Source organism: Lathamus discolor, chromosome 3, assembly GCF_037157495.1.
Source record: "Lathamus discolor isolate bLatDis1 chromosome 3, bLatDis1.hap1, whole genome shotgun sequence".
Lineage (NCBI taxonomy): Eukaryota > Metazoa > Chordata > Aves > Psittaciformes > Psittacidae > Lathamus > Lathamus discolor.
Window position 1 is genome coordinate 27,232,551 of NC_088886.1, and position 13,983 is coordinate 27,246,533.

At 47.0% G+C, this 13,983-nt stretch overlaps 1 protein-coding gene across 6 annotated transcripts in view; it reads right to left on the reverse strand.

Annotated features, from left to right (window-relative positions):
• IL1RAP (interleukin 1 receptor accessory protein) overlaps window positions 1-13,399 on the reverse strand; it is a 51,550-nt gene extending 38,151 nt beyond the window's left edge. For 2 of the 6 annotated variants that reach the window (XM_065674260.1, XM_065674258.1), the window contains exon 1: window positions 13,152-13,399. The gene's annotated coding sequence lies outside the window, so the exon portion shown is untranslated. Of the gene's footprint in view, window positions 1-12,932 lie in introns of all 6 variants that reach the window. The other 4 variants (XM_065674256.1, XM_065674255.1, XM_065674254.1 and 1 more) reach the window with 4 other exon arrangements.
• Between the last annotated feature and the right edge of the window lie 584 nt (window positions 13,400-13,983).

The following is a 13,983-nucleotide window of genomic DNA, read 5'->3' on the forward strand; positions in this document are numbered from 1 at the left end:
GGATCCACCACCTGGATGCCCTAACAATGCCAAAATTTGCCAGATGAGGTGAAAGAGGATTTTCCCCTTGGGTAAAGAAATTGAGAGGTTGTACACACAATGAAGGAGATAAAGGGGACTGTAAGGGAGGATGGCTCCTGCAGGATGACTACTGCAGTCCAGCTTTGTTCCTGTAGCACATGGTTATTCAAAAAAACAAATGAATTCATGCCACAAGATCTGATGGCTTGTACTAGTAACACAGCAGGGGGACCAATTCTTACGCACTAGTGCTGCTGCCACTAGGAAGCTTTGCTTTAAATGGCCCAAAAATCTGTGATTTTGTGGCCCAAAAGAAAGGTCTTTCCACAGCAGCCCTGTGGTCACATAATGTCATCATTTCTCCCAAGGAAGATTACGTGATTCTGCCAGTGACACCAGGCAAAGAGCATTGCATCCATTCAGCCACAGAGAGATGGGGTGGGTTTTGCAATGCACGTAAGAACCGGATGCCACAAGACTACAGCCCACCCCAGTCTTGCCAGGAACAAAAGAGTTTTCTCAACCTTTTCCAGCAACCTGCTTCTTTGTGACATCAGAAAGCATTTTGCCTGTATATGATGCAATTCCAGTGATGTCTGATTAACTTTCTGCACAAGTGAGTATCACTGCACTGAAACACCAGTATCCCTGGCTGCAGCCAAAGAGACTGCAAACCCCAATCTGCACTGGAGGGGTTCACACAGCTGCATCCACCCAAAAAGGTCACAGACCTCACCTCTAGTAGACAAGTGAATAAAATAAAAAGCAAGCAGTAAAGGGAACCAGGAATAAAATCAAAGAGCAGAGGAGCATAACAGCTCAGAAATCCCACCACAGCTAGAAAGCAAAGCAATCAGAGCAGCCAGAGGAAGACAGGAGTGCTCCAATACATCCTCAGCACTCCAGAAACTTCTCGCAAGACCAGTATGCTCCCAAGTGTTCTTAATGTCTCCATAAATTAACATTTTAATAATAATTCATAGAGCAGTTGGGGAAAACAATCCATCACTGCTGTTGCTAGAAACTTTTTAAGGAACTTGTTTTGAATGGTTTTTGTTGTTAATTTGGGGGTGGTTGGTGGTTTTTTTTGGTTGGTTGGTTGGGTTTTTTGGGGGGGGAGGGTGTTGCTTTTTTGTTTGTTAATTTTTAACTCAGATCAGAAATTCTTTCCTTTTCATTTCTGAGCATTTTCTTTTTCAAACCTTCACCTTCTATCTATTGGGCAGCAAAGAAAAGCAGGGTGGAGGGAAACACAGCCATGGAAGTGTTTCATGTTCTTAAAAGCAGAGGCTGTGGAAAGGTTTGGGCTTTCATTTGATACTGGCCAGAAGTGGCTTTTATGTCAGAAAAGGCCATGAGCATTTTCATAAAAAACATCTTTTAATGAGACACCCTTCCCAAGCAGACCTAGGCAAGGAATTGTTCACTCCTGCCTTTAGCAGCATGGACCCCACAAAGCCTACGCACTTTCCAAGCAATTATGAAAAACTAAGACAGATGTCAAATAAATAACGAGGAGAGCTGCACTCAAAGTAGCTACTGTACACCTATTCTCAAAGTCATGGTACCAATTCTAGAGAACACAGCCGCATTTTCCAAGAAAATGCCTTTGTCCCTCCTAAGCACCAACACCTAGGGAGAGCTGACAGGTTTTTTGCTTTTCAGTGAGAAGTTCTACAGCATGTAGAATAAAAGCCCCCTTCAAAACCTTGCCAGTAAGTACTCTGGCTGAAAGGACATTTAAAATAAAGCAGTTTCAGAAAAAGGAAAAAAATAACACCAGCCAGAGCTGGGTTTACATATCATTTTCTTTATGTAATTCTGTACCAAGCCCTCTCAGTCAAAAGCATTCAAGAGCACAGGACTGGCCTCAGGAAAAAGATGCAGACACAGGAAGGTTAGCAGAAACCAGGTTGGGCTAGCTTAAGAAATGCTTTGCTTCAATGCCGCATTGAAGGGCACTAAACAGAGCTGAAGGGCTGTAGAACAAGGCTGGTGCTCAGGAGAGGAGTACAGCTCCTCTGCTCCCATACTGCTGCATGCCCATGAGCCCTGGGTTCCTGCATCATCACACAGCAGCATTGGAGAAAGCTGCTCTGTGAGTTTGCTGGGTTTTATTAAGGAGAAAATACATGTACAGTCCAAGTAAATTCAACAATCCAAAAGGCAGACAAAGAGCAGCCTGCAAAAGCAGCTGCAGAAAAGTAATTGCAAAAATCACTAATGGAAAGGGGGAAAAGGCCCTTCAGCCCTCCAGGAAACACTTTTGCTTTCAGTATGTGCAGGAGTAATTCAGACAAAAGAAGGAATTACTGTAGCATAAACCATCTTGGTGGCACTTAGCCAGGATTTGCGCAGCGTCTCTCTGACCTGCCTCTCCTCCAGAGGCTGTGTGGGTACCACACGGCACTGCTTTTCACTGCAGCCTCAGCATTTCCACTTGCACCCCTGCCTGGAGCAGGACCACTCCTGCAGAGAGCTGGCCAGTCCTGCAGACAGCCCTCCTGAGCGACACAACGTTACATCAAAATCCCTGGAGACAGGGTAGAAAGGCAAGCGAGAAGTTTCAGAAGTCCAGTTTTTTCTCTCTAGGAGGAATTAGTGCATTCCTTAAAGATTTCCTTCCCAGACAGCTACCAGGAACAGAATGGGGTGGAAACCAATGACAGTTTGATGATTAATGCCATAAGCAGCTCAGAGCACTTTCGCTGCTGTAGTGCACGCTATGCCATGCTCACCACTTCAAACACAGACACACTGACCAACCAAGGGTCCCCAGCGCTGTCCTTGTTAAAACACTCGCATCTCTCCTAAGAGCAGGGAGACCAATTTGTCTTGGCAGCAGCTCCATAACAGCCAGGCACATTTCATCAGGAATCAGCGAGGGCTGAAGCCTGGCCTGTAATCAGGGATATCACAGGAGCCGTGAATGCGGCCCAATCAGTGCATCTAATGGCAACACAACCAAGGCACAAACCCGTGAGATGGATGGTCAAGTCCCACTTTTGCCAGGGTGGCTGTACTCACCAGGCTGTCTCATGCCCAATGACAGGAGGCTGAAAGGCTTTTGACCTGAAACATCTCTATTATAAAAGTAATTTATATAATCAGATTCAAAGGAAACATTTACACTTGAGCAGACTGAAACTTTTTCGCCATCTAGAATCACAGCATATATTAAACAGTTTCTTTTGTGAAGGGTGGAAGTAAACTAGTGGGAGTCAGATGGAGTCATCACTTAACACAAAGCATCTTCTGTCTTCATTTGCCAGAGCTTCCTTTGCCAGGCCACCATCACACAGGACCTGAAAGCACTGGCTCCTAGCACTGGGGAGCTACAGCACTGGCATCGTTTTTGCTCAACAGATTTAACACTAACAATCAGAATTTAGAAGAAGCAGCTATTTTTTGCCCCTCTCAAGAGAAAAGAAAAAAGCACCATATAGACATGTGGAAAGAAGAGGACAGGGGGAGCTTGAAAATATATCTGAAGAAAGTCAGTATCCCCCCTCCTTCCCTTTTCCAGTTCTCCTGCAGTCTTCTCGGGGCTTGGCAAAGCAGAAATGCTACAGATCTTGCACACTGCTCTACTGGAGCCCAGGGTACTGCTGATTATACTCTGGCAGCTGTTTAGCAGGCAGAGCATGCTGCATTTCGTGCATTTAAAATAAACTACCTCAATAATCTGTCACCTCTCCAAAATATATGCACACCTGGACAAGACAAATAAACGACTGGGACTGCCACCAAGAGAGCTGTGAAGTGTGCTGAAGAGGGGCAGGTAGAGCCAGAGCTAAGAAATCAAACAGCACAGATTACAAATGCATACATGCTGGCCACCAAGCAGTTCAAACACCAGTCTACAAGAGCACTTCTGTGCTCAAGGAAAAGATATCCAACCAAGATAGTCTATTTTTTAAGTCTGAATAAGCCAGGGAATGAAAAGCTTCCAACAGAGCTTCAAAGAGAGCTGAGACCTTCCACGAAGCCAAACACAATACTTCTATTTTGGACAGCAATGTTACAGTGAAAGGAGAGCTCTGAGCAATACCCACATATTGGGCTACCGGGAAATAAACTGACAAACTAATCTTTGATTGGAAAACAAAAAAGAAATCCGCAACCAACATGGCTCAAAGACCTGAGGAGACTTAAGGAATCCAGAATGAGATTCCTCCCTTGCTGGAACAGTTCTGATTAGCTTTCGCAGAGTCCCTTGAGACATCTGAGAACAAGCATTTAATTCATACACTCTGCCTCCCAACCTTAATAGTTTTAAGATGTAAGCAATTCTAATGCCCTCCCTACGAGGTTATTCCACTGTCCCTGTGGACGTATCAGCACATCCACATTGTGCAACAGATTGCACAGCAGCAACCTCAGGCTAGATCAGCCCAAGTCACTAAATCTAGAGAATACAATGCAGACTCGAGCAGGGTTATCAGCTGGGCTTACTGCCTTTCACAGGACTGGCCTGAGACTCTTAACCCCAAGAGCAGCTTTCCCAGGAGAGGAATCTCCTCACAAGCCGAGCCTGTCACAGCTGGTGCTCTGCAGCCCCATTGCACAACCCCATTGTCACAAAGGCTGCACCCGGCCCTGCTGAGCACCACCTGCTATAGGCTCAGTCCCAAAAAATGTTCCAAGAGTTTCTTTTCTTAAGTTCAGGCCCTCGCTGCCAGCTACATACCTGCTCTTTCTCTTCATCTCCTCCCCTTACAACCCTCAGCGCTTGCAAACAGGGTTCCCAGGGAGGCTGCTCTGTATTCAACCAACACCTTCCCCTTCTTCTTCCCCCAGAGAGGGACACAGCAGGCAAAAAGGCTCCAAGCACAACTGTGCTCCAAAGCACAACACCGCTGTCTTTCATTCCCCTTTCCAAGCATCTCTTTTACTGTGCCATTGCCACAAAATCCCCAGGCAGACTGCAATGTCTCCAGCACCGCTGGCAGGTTTACCCATGCTGCTGCCAAGTAGTGAAAGCCTGATCCCCAGCTCTCCTTGTGGCATAAGAGAAGGATTTCCTCAAGTGACTCCAGGTACCCTGGAATAAGCAACGCATTCAGGGGTAAAAGCAAGTCAGTCAAGTTTTTCCTTTTCCAAGTTAGGGCCACACAGTGTTTCCACACCTAGCATTTTTATTAATCATGTTAATTAAATCACATTTAGCCTTATAAGAAAAAGTAAACAAGAATAAGATGTGAGGATGCTTCATTCCCCCTCCTCCAGCTGAGGCTGCTCTGTAAGTGTGCTTTACACATCAATCCACAGCAAAATTTAAAGCAATCGAAGAAGGAACAGCAAAGGCACTGAAAGCCCAGGACAACACGGCACCTACAAGCAGGTCTCCAGAGGTCCTTTCAGACCCCCACATTCCTAACCCTGGTCCTACTGGTCACTATCAGAGCAATTTTCTTCTGCATGCCTGCCCCTTCCTGGTCAGTACAGTACAGCTGTGGTCTGGAAAGGGAACTAGAAAAAGCTGGGTACAAACAGAGAAAAGGAAGAAAAGAGGAACAGAACAAGACAATCCTTCCCATGTCATGTGTATCGTATTTGCTCCCCACATCTCTAACATTTCCTTCTGCAAATATTAGGTTGCACCATGACAGGAAACTTGCTCAGGCTCTGCCTGCACTGACCCCATCATTGCAGCTCTAAATTCAACCTTCGGAAAATGGCACCCCGAATTTTCAAGCCCAGGAGCCTCCTACAAGAAGGTCTGCTCTGTGACCCACAGCACCTACACAGTGGTAAGTTTGAGAGAGAGCTGCAGGCAGCAGTATGCTGTGACTGCCATCAATATTAATTATTTGGGGAGAATAAGATTGATCTCATGAGGGCAATGAATTCCTTTCTCCAGCTGAATGACAAACAAAAGGCAATATATGCACTGCTGACATTTCCAAGGGCTACAAGGAGCAGCGACAGGAGGAAACTGCGCTGTGATAAAAACCTGCTACAAAGGGATAAAAATCTGAAAAATCTCAAAAATTTTCATTTCTGAGTAATTTCAATGCTCAGGAAGCAGAAGCCTTCATATTCTCAAATAGGCACTGACCCTAGCCTTCAGCTGGCTCACCTCTTTGCATTAAGAGGAAGCAATCACCAAGTGTCTTTAGAAAGGTGGGTTGAGTTTCCCTCTTGCTCTTTGAAACTTCTTGTCACCAGCTACAGAGTCATTACACCTGCAGACAAGGGCCATGGAGGGGAGCTTAGAAAGGGGAAAACATTGCCTTCCTGGGTAGCCACAAACCAGGGCTATTCAGCAGTCAAGACATGCCAAGATGCACATTCCCTGTGCAATGGGAAGAGGATACAGTTAACCTCAAGAAAAGCTTTTCCACCTCTCCATGGGTTTAGGTCAAGGGTACCTGTATGCGTGCAACAGAGCCTCCCTAAAGTCCACATAGCAACATGAGAGAGAGCAACGGAAGGTGGAGAAAGGTAAATGCACTGAGGCTATGGCTATTTTTGCAGGAGAATGGATGAGGATGAAAGACAACCCAGTCCATGGTGATGTTACTCCAGTGGAGTCCAAGTTTAGCAACATACATCAATCACCTCAACACATCAGCCCTGTCCTGCTGAACTGCAACCAGCACAATTTGCTAGAGCAACATATTCTGGGATCCCACAGCACATCTGTGCTCATTCAAACAGGTTGGATGCCCTACAAGACCTTCACAACCTCATGATGCTATTGAACTGGGCAGCAACACCTACATCCTCCTCCCGCTATCTGGATCCCTCCTTATAAATAAGGGCTGGGAGGTGTCTGTTCTTGCAGGAAGATGAGGGAGGCAGCTATTTCTTGAAGGGAGGCAGCTATTTCTCAACAGAACAAATCCAACTATTTGTATTAGAGAGGATTTGTACCGCTGTCATTGTCAGAATACATATTTTATAGATCCCAGAGCTCTGGATCAACAGATTGCTGGTAAATCTATGTAGGTGGGGCCCTGGATGTTACTATGCTGGGACAGATCTGAGATTGTTTTACTTTTGGTTCCCTGTGGGATTTGCTTTTTGCAGCAAGGCTAACCTCTGCAAAAAAATAGCTAGAAATTTGGGCTGCTGCCACTGCCATTTACTATGTTCCTGTAAGTCTCTAAGGTTGAAGATTTTACAACAGTCTAGTAGTTTAGGGTAGCAACACGAGTTGCTGGTTAATCTACATGAAAGCTAGAGCGGCATCAATCACCAATGGTAGTGCATGAGAAACTGCAGTGCCTCGCTGATAATCAGGCATCAGAGAGCTTATAAACAGCTGTCCCTTGAACTGAGAGCATTAGTAGAGGTTTCTAAAATCTGTTTCCCCAGCCACGTTTATAACAGCCTCTCTCCACCTCACACCACAGCTGCGCATCTTAATGTCTCTAAAGTGCTTGGAGATTCCAAGATGAAAGATAACATATGAGTGCGAAGTATAGATTAATTCCCTGAGCTCAGCAGTCGCTGGAGCTGATGGGGCTAAATGTACCACACACCCACCATGCAGAACTTCGGCTTTGAGCCTGTCTTAAATAGTAACTACTTAAGCAGCAGTTCCCTTGGAACAAGACATCTTGGGGCTGGTTGGCAGGGCACATGGAGCCTCAGTGGCAGGAAACACAGAAATGCAATAAACTACTATGAAAAATAAATGCTTTTCCATAATAAGGTCATAAACCTGTTCCTATAGAATCTGGTAATGGGATTTCAACTCATTTCAGCAGGAATATGACAAAGCTGTTCAGGTTTCAGCAACCAGCACGTTAAGAATGTGGCCAAACATAATTTGAAAACCTATTTCCATTTCTGTTTGTTTTTTAAATTATTGAAAATCCAGTTTAAATATGACCAAGGAAAACTTTAAATTGAGCAAGATAAGTTTTGGCTTCCTTCCAAGTAGAAGGCAAACCCCAAAATGCTACTGCAAATGTAACAGATGGGAGTTATTTTTCACTCTAAAAGATTTCACTCCTCTGCACTGAGATTAACTGTAATTAGCTCTTTATTTACATTTAGGACAAAGGTAAAATGATAAAGAAAGGCAACTATAACCACAAATCACAGGCAGGAAAAGGCAAAAAGAAAAAAACCAAAAAACAACCCCTCAGAGAGGAAAACATCATGTCTTTCTCACCAAGCAGCATAATTGTTATAAATACATGGTTAAACAGCTCCACGACATCCTGTCAGCACTAAGGATAAGCATTTAGGTCACTGTTTCGCAAGCTTTTATACACAAGTTGATGGAATATATAAGAATCACATTCTGAACATCTGAAAATATCACATAGCTGGAAGTGGACAGCATCAGGCCTAAGAGAGTCAAGATGTTCCATTACACTTTAATTTCAGTCATGCAAGGGATTAAGCAAAACCAGGAAAGGAGAAAAGACCAAACAAAAACCTCACACAGCAGCTTTTCTAGGTAAAGAAGCAGAAAGGCATTAACACTTACTTCTTCCTTTTTTAAAGTCTTCTAATTCTGATAACACCTTGTCTCAGTAAAGCTGAAGAGGCTCCTTAAGTATTCATGCAAGTGCATGATTCCTGTTGTATCTCTGCCTTTCAGTCACACAATAAAGCTGCCCAAGGAGCTTCATGTGAAGCTAACAACCAGCCTTTTACCACAGTATTTCCAGGCTGCAACGCAGCTTGAGCCCAGACAACCCGCTGCCCGTGGCCGCGCTGGCTGAAGCCAGATCCAAAGCTGCAAAGGTTAAACACTAAAGCTTGCCCAGTCCCATTTAAGCGAGCTGTTAGCAATAAAGAAGAGTAAATGGGCTTGAGGGCAGTGCAAATGCTTCTGAATCAACTAGACGGTCTCTCACACCAGCTCAGGGATGCTAATACCCATGATGGGCATGGGATGGGAGTGCATCCAGCTCTCCTTCCATGCATGACAATATGATCTTCTTCTGTGGCCACCTAGAGATAGCTGGTAGCTCTTAATGACACTGCTCTGGGTGGGATTTCCAAGGTAATGGTTCTCTGGCTGGTCGCAGGAGAAGAAGCCACCTTCCACTCCCCTGACTCAGCTCAGAATTCACAGCAATCTCTTATTCTTTGCCCCACACAGAGCTTTTAAGTTAACAATCCTTTTTTGTTAACACATGTAAATCTAAAAAGACTCCATGAGAATCAATAAAACTTTTTCATATAAATATGGAATCGGAACATAACAAAAGACAGAGAAGTAGAAACAAAGAAAGAAGGAAAGCAAGAAAGTCCAAAGCCAACACTGGAGACCTTGACTCTGCTCGCTGCAAAAGTTAAAGACTGGTATAATTCTCCTCATTTTACTCTCTTATATGAGAAAGTGAAGCTCTCACTCTCTCACACTCCTTCCTTCTCTTTCCCCAACACTCTCAGAGAGTTCTATCTTTAGCCAGTTCTCTTTGCTGTAATTATCTTACAATTGTAATTGGATAATCATCCAGACTCAGGAGAAACTGGTGTCAAGAGGAATCCCTGGGGATAAGGCCCCCATTTGATGAAACTGAGAGTAACTAAATTAACAAAGGACTGACTAAAGACAATTCTTGGCTTGCAGTAGAAATCCTGTTTTACCAGCAACTATTTTTAGGAGCCCTATAACAAAATACATACACTTGTATATTCAGGTTCCTCTATTTTATTTTCTGTTAAATAAGACTCTGAATTTCTGAACATAATGATCTGTGCATGTGTCTCATTGGGACCTCTGGGGTTGAAGGTAGCAAGTGCACTGGCTAAGATAAAAATTCCCAAAAGCGTAGGCACAATTTAAACTAATTTCCCCAAATCAGTTTCCATTTTACACTTTCTGAGGATACACGTGGATCTGTCACATGCAAAAGCCCTACACATAACACTGGGGCTGAGAAACGTGAGATAAGCCTGCTCTGTGAAAACATCGGGGTGTGGGGAGAAATCCTAAAATACCTCCCAGAAGAAGCTGTTTCCTTGCAGCTTAGCAGTTACCAAATCTCAGCCATACATTCTGCTGATGGTGGAACAGAACAAAGCAGTTACAAACCCTGGAGGGAAAGAAACCTGCCTGTGCATGGGCCCCCAAGCTACACCCAAGCTGCAGAGCTGGTGCAAGAGAGGGGATCATTCAAGCGTGGCAAACATGACAGCCAGCTTGGCCTTCCTTCTGCCTCTACGTCTGGCCCACCTCATGCAGCCGGAGGAGTGCCAGCTCTCACCCAGCAGGTACAGAGATGCTACCAGCCAGGCTGTATCAGCCTGGCACCACAGAGGAGATGGCTCTTGGCTTTGCTTATGTGGGCAGTGAAATCCACGAGCTGTGTCAAGAGAAAGGCAGGGGAGGAAGGAGGAGAGCCGGCAACATCCGAACTGTAAGCTTCACTGTGGAAAGCATTTCAGTTCCCAGATAACATGGCACTGTTCACAGATTTCAGCTTATATAGGCTTTTCCATATATCTATTTTTATTTCTGAAGCATTCTGCATTGCTGTACGATGAAAAGAAAGATCGGACAGCACAGATGCTCACAGATACATGAACACATTCACATTACAAAAGTGGCCATAATCTTCCTAACTGTCCACCTTGCTAATACAACCTGTGCTCCGAGAGCCAAGGTGGAACACCTCTCCCGCACAGCCAGCTGCAAGGGTTATCTTTGTAGCAAGTTTTGGCAAGTCAGAGTCTTGCTGAAATGGGAGGACATTTAACAACAGTGGGGGACCCAGGACAGATGGGGAAAGGAATATGAATAACGAGCCTGCCAAAATAACCACTATAAAAATCCAAACGTAAGTAAGAAGAAGGAATAAAGAACATGTTCTGGCCCCTTACTCTGAAGGAGTGAAATGCTTCTTCCTTAGTAACAGCAGCTGGCACATGCAGGCCTGACGAAATAAAGCTGGGACAAACATTCCCTGACTTGTCCTTCTTATACACTTATCTCAGAGCTTAAAATTACAGCACTGGGGGCAGCAAGGAGGTGTTTCCCATACTTCCATGTATCCAGGCACCATCCAACATGCTGCCACACCACTCTCTCAACCCTCTGAAGTCTCTTATCTATGTGTTCCTGCCAGGCACTTTGGGGTAGCACTACCTGACCCAGAGTATGAGCTTTCTCAAATCTGGACCATCTCAGTACTCATCCCTGATGCACACCAGCTAATACTCAGATGCAGGATACCTGTGCAGTGCTGAAGGTCTGAAAGGAGAGAGCCCATCGAAGTTCAGACCCAGCTTTCCTTCGTGAACTCTGGAGGGACCAGGCATAGGCAGACTTGAGCAATCACCTATGTTCTACCTATGTAATTCATAACTACTTTAACTCAAGCTACATCCACAGACATGGGAAGAAAAGCCATGCGCAGGTAGACCTGCCTTCTGCCTTACACAGGGCATTGTGTTTGAAACACAACCTCTCACCCCACAGCCCCCTGCTTCACTTCCATGCAGCAGCTCCCACCTTCCCAGCATCCCTTGCTATCCCTTATCCTTAACTGCTCCAACAGAGAAGGTGCTCCCAGTAGCAGCAACAACTTTGTACCTACTTCCAAGGAAGGAGAGTGGGTGTTGGAGATTAATCCCCTCTGCTTGCCCCCCCCCCACCCCGCTCACCACAGGCAGGCAGCAGAGACAGAAAGCAGGACCCTTTCCAGCACCAAGCACTTCCAACAGAAAGCCCTTGGGCTGGAGTGATGCTTTCCATGCAAATAGGAGAGGCTTTTCCTGCAAGGAACACAAGACAGCAAGTAAATCTTCTGGAGCTGCCAAAAGCAACCTATTATAAATGGCCTTCTAAGTTATGAGATATGGACTTTCCACAGTACAGTTAATAAATAATACCCCTAATCCTTCTGTGTATGGAAGTTTAAGTTTAGTGACAGTTCTGCTTACCCAAGAGGGGCCACAGTTAAAAATGGAGTGTCAGGAAAATAGCACTTTTTAATTACATAACAAATAATTTTTTACAAAAGATAAGGAGCTTGCTACAATCTCCAAAATGCAGGAATAAAAAGCCATTCCTAGGAACACAGAACTAAATGCATGGAACAAAGACATCATTTTACAAGAAAATAAGATCTGTACAGAAAAATAGAATTTTTATCCACACATTATAACCAGCTATTCACAAAGCAGAGGCTGGGATGGAAGTGTGTGTGTGAGAGTGTATTTATAACCCAGTTTACAGAAACATCCTAAGGCCCCGAGATGAGGATCCTGTTGTGCCAAGCACCACACAGACACACTCTGAGAAACAGCCTGGGCTGAGAAACAAGCACTGCCACTGTAATGAAGGGAAGTGACACTGGCACAGAAAAGGGCCACCTGAAGCACTGGAGCTCTGGTGGTCTCTTTTCTACCCTTCCCCCCACCTTTTCTTTTTTTTTTTTTCCCCAGAAAAGCATTCCTACCGCCCAGTTTCCATCCAGATCCCCCCCCCAAATGTTTTGCATAAGTGGGCAGCTGTCCCCAACAAACACACTGCTAAAGGCATCTTGCTGCCAGCATCTAATCACTTTCAGCTGTTTCCTTGGATGCATCTCTTTCACTTTATTTTCTTGCTGTGGCTTAAGTCTGATCCCTTCCTCTCCCCTCTTCCCTTTAAAAAACATGTTTAACAGCGGAAGAGAGCACGTATCAGAAGCTCACGCGTGTGCGATGCGGTGACAGTTTAAGTTGCATTCGTCAGTGCACGTAGCGCTCTAGCTGGGAGCATCCAAATCTCCCTAGCCCAAAGGAGGGAATTTAAGCAAACCGCTCTGCATCCCGGGTGCGGAGGCACGGCGCTGGGGGGATGCTGCACAGGCGGCGAGACACGCATCCACGGCGCTGCGGCTCGGACCTGCCTTCACACCGGCCGCGTCCTTCACCGCGCTGCTCCGGGAGCACAGGCGCCCGTCCCGGCTCTCGCTCCCAACACCCCCGGCCCGCAAGTTCGCCCTCACCGTGCAGCAGCGCCTCTCTCTCTGCCGTAGGACGCCGGGCTCTCGCAGGCTTCCTCCTGGCCGGCCGACGAGCGGAGGCTGCTGCTGACTGCGCCCCCCCCGGGACCGAACCCGCTGCCTCTGCCGTCAGAAACTTTCCCGCTGCGGGAGGGGAAGTTCGCGGAGCGGAGCGGGGCCCCCCGCTACCCTCGCCTGCGGGAACACGCGTGTACCCCTCACCTGAGGGTGCAGGGAGCTCCACGCTCTCCTCTTCCTCCTTCTTCTTCTTCCTCGTCCCCCCGACTCCGCCCCACTCTCCCCGGCCGGCCCTTATCCCCAGCGCAGGGAGGGGAGGCGGGGAGAGTTACCCCGGGGAACCGGCAGCAGCCGTGGCGGGGGGAGCCCCACGCGACGGGTGGCGAGCGCGGGCGGGCAGAGGCGGGTTTGTAACGCGGAAGGGCTGCCGCGGCGTCCCTCCCGCAGCTCCCGGTGTCCTGCCAGAGGAGGCGGGCTCCGAGCGCGGGCCACGGCTCCCTCTCCTGGCCCGAGCTGTCCTGCCGGCTCGAAGCCGCTGGTGCTGCGAGCGGGAGGGCGGGCTGCCGCCTCAGGTCGGGGCGGCCGAGGGGCACCCGGGCCTTTGGAGCGGGGCATTGTGTGTCAGTACGTACCACTATAACGCTGCTGCAGTCCCCGCGCTCTCCGGGGTCACTTGCCCCCCAGGAAAGCAAAGTTTCCCCTCCGCGATGGGCTGGGAGGGAAGGGCTCGTTGGCGAGAGCCCTGACACCCGGCGAGAGCCTGGGCACTGCGGTGCTGCCTCGTCACGAACAAGTGGCATCTTTTTGCTGCATCCTTGCCACGAATGCAGCCCGGATGAGGCTGATGGATGAGGAGTGAGCACCTGGAAACGGACTGCGAGGGAAGTGATAGTGAGGCTGAGGAGTGGAAGAAGAACCTGCTTGAATGTGGGTTGGCACTTTCTCCTAGAGAGTCTGGCCAGAGATAATCTGCATAGTCTCTGGTGCAGAAATCCCTTGCCCTTATCAGGGATGAAAGCTCTCTCTATCAGGTTGG